Here is a 6,271-nt window from a genome sequence, read left to right as displayed (position 1 = left end):
GTTTAGCTTTCAGTTATTAAGCCAGTTCCTGAAATATTCTCAGGCAAAATTCTTGTTGTTTTACCTGACTAAAGGATAAGTGGGGAGAGATCGGAGAGATTTATGTTTCAGTGAGCTGTAGAGGGAAGTAAAGGCCTCTGAGAAATGATGAATTATTTCTAAATGTAAATTATATAAATAGATATTGCTAAAGGGACAGTAAGGCAGTCCCAGTGAAAGAGTCCAATACCCTCTGAAATCAGGCACCTAAACATAATATTTTATGTTGAGCAAAGGGAAATTTTAATATGGCAGCAGGGAAGTTCTCATACATCTTACCCAAAACATGCAGACTTCATATACACAAAAGTTCTTTCTGATTTTTCTTCCAAGAAAGAGGATTTGCAAAGTCTGATAAGACATTTAGATCATGAAGGTAAGTTACACAGATGACAGAGACTTTTGTATTACAATAAAAATGTATAGATATAGTAATATCTATCAAGATACATTGTTAAATAACAATTCATAAAATTCCACTACTGATATAGATGATTGTGATAATGTTGGATTCAAAATCCTCTGGAACCATTAAGGATAAGAAGACCTTGCAGCAGGTCTTCTGTGGAAGGCATTTAATTTTATTTTGTTGGCTTTTGTTACTAAATCACCTTAAGACTATCTGGAGATCTTGTTATGTAAAGGAAGTTCTTTGTTTAGAGCTTTAATATACTTTATATACCATAACTGTTTTCCTCTGGATTAATCTTGTTTGAACCAAATACTATGACTTTTGCAAGGGCATTCATGTTCTTACAGACACTTTCACCAGTATATGCATCCTGAAGTTGATTCCAGAGGTACTCCTAAACAATCAAAATATGTTTCCTTCAGCAAAAAAAATTCGTTGGTTGTTCTCTGTGTTTAGATTTTGCGAGGATTTCTCTCTTTTAAGCTCAACAAAATAGATTGCTGGCACATCTGGCTTATACATGCTGCGAAAAAAATATATCTGATGCCTTGTAAGTAAAATAACAGAAATGAGGTTTGTTTATAAGACTGGGAGACCTTCCAAGTTCCAGCTTAACTCTTGGTGTTGCCTGACAGATTCCTCTTTTGGTGCCTGGAATATTAGTTTGACGAAACAAAACATTTCACAACTTTAGAATCTAATTGTGTGTGTTCTTTTGAGAAAGGAGAATTAATTATCTCTAATAATTCACTTCAAAAATTAATTTCCAGAGGACATATTTAAGTATTATTTGATTAAGTACATGCACAGTTTTTGCCCTGTTTGCCTGAAAATGAACATAAGAAATAACACAACTAATCTGGATTCTTAGTTTGATGCTAAATGTATAGGTCACTGTGAATACTGTAGTACAATGAAATTAGTAAAAGCTTCATCCCTTCTTCATGGTCTATTAGAGTAGCTTAAAATACATGTATTATTTAAAAAAATGTTATAGAGAAATCATATTCCACAGGATAGTATGTTAAAAAGGTATAAAAATTGTACTATTAACAAGCTTTTAATATACAAACATAAATATGAAAAAACTTGCCTGTTTTATACTTGCATGAACTGTGAAATTTGGATAACTGTATGTACAAATGGTAAGAAGGAAAGCCAGTGTATACACATGATATTTCAACAGGAATGAAGTTAGGCAAAATTTTCATTAAATACTGAAAATTACTCAGGTTCAAAAAATGGAAGGTTTTTCATGATTTGGATGATAATATGATATTTTGATTTCCCATGAGAAAAAATGTCACTATGACTTGTTTCATTTGCATTACAATGCTAGATAATTATAAAAAAAAAGAAATATTAAAATCTTATTTATGTTTTGCTTGCAGAACCTGAAGGGGTTTTTTTTTGTTTTTTGTTTTTTTTTTGGTTAATCACTTTGTAATAAAATGAAATTGCAATTTTCTGTTCTTGTTTAGAACCCTCAGTAATGTATTGGACAAAATCAACAGAAATTTGCCCAATTACAAGTTTAGGAACATCTTGTGTAATACAAGGAATACCTTGTGTAAGACCTTTCAGTCTGTTCAGAAAAACAGATGATAACACTTACTAGCAGAAGTGTTTTAGGTATCTTGCATTGCTTATCAAACAGAGATAATATGGTAGCAAGCTGTATAATGAGCTGAAAGGAGGCCATTTTCTATGCCTAGGTTCCCCCCCAAAAATGGACAGCTATCATTTAAATGTGTGTAAATGCATCAAATTATAGAAATGGAAACAGCACTCTAGAACAAAGGACATTTAAAAATCACCATTAGAATGGTGAAATGTCTGGAGCCATTGATTTCAAAATGGCATTTATTTTAAAACATCTGCAGTGTTTAATTCTCAGATACTGAGATATATGGATATTTCGGCTGCCCACATTCACCTATTGCCTCTGAGTTTTATAACCTCATTTTGGCATGCTCTTCAACCAGGATAAACTGCTTTGATTCTGGGATATTTTTGCTGTATGAAGGATTGAAAGATGTTCACATTCCCAGTTCCAAGCATGTGAGAAAAGTCACTAAATATTATACTACTCTAGATTTGTTCTGCTTGACAAAGGGAGTACTGCAGAGGAGAAAAAATACAAAGATTTAGGCTAGAAAAGTAGAACACATAGCACTCTACATCAAGTAGGCTCTTTGGCTAATAACACTGCTATTAGACACAGGTCACTTGCTCAGAGGGAATAAAGAATATGCTCATTCAGGCAGTCAGGTGAATCAGACTGCAACTTTAGGGGAAATAGTACTGAAAGCTTGGCATTAAATCAGGTTCCTTTTCCATTAGACTTTGAAATGCCTCCTGCCAGAAATAGTTTTAATGAACAATATGTGGATATGAAAATTAACTATACAAATTTATAATATCAAGTGATGGTTCATCTATGTTTTTGCTGTGTTCTTATTTCACAGAGTCACAGAATCAGGTAAGTTGGAAAAGACCTTGGAGATCATCAAGTCCAACCTGTGACCTAACACCACCTTATCAACTGAACCATGGCACTAAGTGCCACATCCAGTCTTTTTTTAAACACCTCCAGGGATGGCGACTCCACCACCTCCCTAGGCGGGCCGTTCCAACACCCACCCACTCTTTCTGTAAAGAATTTTTTTCTAATGACTAGCCTAAACTGCCCATGGTGCAAGTTAACAGAATGATTTTTGTTTCTTCTGATGCCCAACATACGACAAAAGTGTATGTCTAACTAAACAACATTCAAGATATTGCGAGTTTGTGTGTGAGAACCTAAGTTCATGAACACTATCATTGTCTCTTTAGAAACTATGTGCACTTTTCTTCAGTTTAAGACTCTAATTTAAGATTTCTAAATAATTGGAACTGAGATGTCTATCTTCAAAAAGTCTCCAGCTACAGGTTTCTCAAGGTTTTCAGCTCATGCCCAAGCTCAAGAAATATTGATTTTTATATCTGGTTTCATTGACCTATGTTTTATGAACAATAAAAATTAATGATTCCATCTTGTGTGTCAAAGCTTGAATAGCTATGAACCTTAGGAGTCCTACAGAGTCCTTCACTCTGATCACACCATACTTGTTTTGAGTGTTAACCTGATTGGGCCTCTCATAAACTTTAAATAATTTGGATTCGATGACCTACCTTTGACTTGTTTGTCATGAGTCTGGAAGACAATACAGTCATTCGAGTTTTTGGAGGCAGTTTTTAAGGAGAATATTATCTTGTGAAAAAGGTACATTTACCAACTTGCATTGATTGCCAGGCTTCATCTCAGGGAAATGTGAAAGAATGTCAGTAGTGACTTGCTACATTCCTGCACCACAATATATCACCAAAACTAAATTTGTCATAATCAAAGTATGAGTAAAAGGATATTTCACTGTGCCAATGTATAATATATTATTTAAATTCCAATTATTTTTTTATTTTAAAAAATATTAAATAACTGGGTTTTTTCCCACATTCATAATTTTTCAACATTGAGTTTACTTAAAGGTTATTTTTTCTCATCTTTATCCTTTTTGAAAAAAAACACTAAATGCAGTAGATTGAGAATTATGGCTTATATTGGACAAGCTAATTGCAGTTTGAAGACAATTACATCCACCATCTCAAAATATACCATCTTAAATCACAGGTGTTCCCACTGTACATAAAAGATTTGCAGTGTGTTTTGGAGGAGTAGGTACTTTATTTCTAGATGACTGATAATTAATTTTTCAGCCAGGAACTGTCTTCAACATTCACCATGGTACAATAGACAAAAAATTTTTGTTTTTTCTTTTGGTTGTTTCTTTGTTGTTCTGGAGTCCCTCCCTGACATCTTCCATCTGTTTTCCTAGAGGTGACTTATGAATAAAAATTTTGAAAAGAATGCGTGGAAGTTCTTCTGGAGCACATATGTTCCCTTTGCTAACAAGCCTTTGTTTTCCTGTTAAAGAAGTGTTTGCAATGGCCCCCCACAGTGAATTGATCTAGGTAGGTCAGTACTTTTGCTCAGGTCAGACAGTGTAAGACTGTAGCATCAGAATTTTTGATTCAATAACTGTCTAGCAAGTTCTTTTTCAGCGGTGTTGAATATAAAAAATAATACAGGGAAATTTCTAACAATAGCAGTCTCCATACTATACAGTCAAGTCTGTAAAATTCACTAAATGCTTACTATTTGAATGGAGTTTTATTTTGTGGTGTGGAAGAGAGATTAGTTAGATTTCTCCTCTGAGAACTCAATTTTTTTTTTTCAGTATATGATTTAGAGGAATGATGATAGTTGTGGTCTCTGAAAAAATCTAGAGGAATGATGGTGGTTGTGGTATCTGTCTTTTGAATTTTCTTCTGAATGTAAGTACTTACCCACTCAAGTCTAAGAAAATGCATTCTTCTCAATCACATTTTTGCTGCACAGTTTTTATTTGGTTCTCTTCACTACAAAGAAGAGTTTCCAGTTAGTGTTTTCTAGTTTGCCCTTCACACAATCACTTTCATTCTAGACATACTTTAGGTGGGCTTTCTGGTCTCCTTGACTACTTGGTAGTTGTTGATTTAATACATACTTTAATTCTTATTCCTGATTTATTTATCAGATCTAAGAAACACACCGATTTTTCTTAGTTGAATTCAATATGCAACCCTCCAACTTCCTTTCATATTTCTGAAAGAAATGTTACCTTTACATTCTTACTGAGGTCTTTTATTTTTCCAGACCTTCCCTCCTCTTACTCCTCTTTCTCTCATCTGAGCTTTTTCTACACTTTGTGATGTACTTGCATTCATCTGCCAGATTCTAATAAGGGATATTATCTCAAATTTTCTCAAATATCCTAATATGGGGAGGATGTAACAAACAGTAAATCCACATTCGGTGTCTCTATGCCACTTATAATTCTAGAAAACTCTACCATATTCTTTTTTTATATATATAAAAAATCAGTTTCAATATTCCTTACATGAAAACCTTGATTTTCCTTATATGTCTTCTCTCTCTCTATTTTTCATTTATTCTGTCATTTCCATTGAGACAGAGAGGTCTGAACTGCACACAGAATTCTAGAAATGGCTATGAAGGATGTACATAGTAGCATAATTTTTCTTTATTTCTTTCTTAGGAAATTTGAGGTATTTTCTACAGTAAGTAAAGATTCTTCTCAGTTGCATCTTAAATTTCCAAGTCATGTTTGCTGCTAACACAACTGATGCCAAATGCATTAATTTCACTACGAGAGTGAAACCAAATCTAATTTTGTATTAAAAAAAAAAAAATAGGAAAGAGGAATGTTGAAAGGAAGAAAACTGTAACAGATAGTTCATGAATAAGTTTAGCATTCATAGTTGATTAATCTCCACAATTTTATTTTGTCAGTAACATAGAAAAGTTACTAGTGGGAAGACACATTATGTAGAGTAAATATTGTCTTTAAAAGTAATCAAACTCATGATGTTCAAAAGTGGAGGTGGGTAGCTATTTATGATACTTAACTTTTTTTTTAAATAATTAATATATAACAGGGCATTTAAAAAATTATTTTATATGTTTTTCTGTTCCTGACCTGTATGAGAAAATTTAAGTCACTTATTTCTAGTTCTGTAAACCTTGTGTCTATCAAGACTAAGGAACTGAGTTGTATTCAGATGCAAAATATTTTAATTTTAAAGGACATTTGAAGAGTTCAAAAACATACTACCACTAAAAAGCGATGTGTATACATGCATTTAGCTCTCAGGACACATAGTAAAGAAGTCCATAAAATCTATTCGCATAGATGAGTCCATAAAATGTATTTTTTCTCT

The sequence above is a fragment of the Corvus brachyrhynchos genome, unplaced genomic scaffold (assembly GCF_000691975.1).
Source record: "Corvus brachyrhynchos isolate BGI_N302 unplaced genomic scaffold, ASM69197v1 scaffold115, whole genome shotgun sequence".
In the NCBI taxonomy this organism is placed as follows: Eukaryota; Metazoa; Chordata; class Aves; order Passeriformes; family Corvidae; genus Corvus; species Corvus brachyrhynchos.
This window is presented reverse-complemented; position numbering follows the sequence as displayed.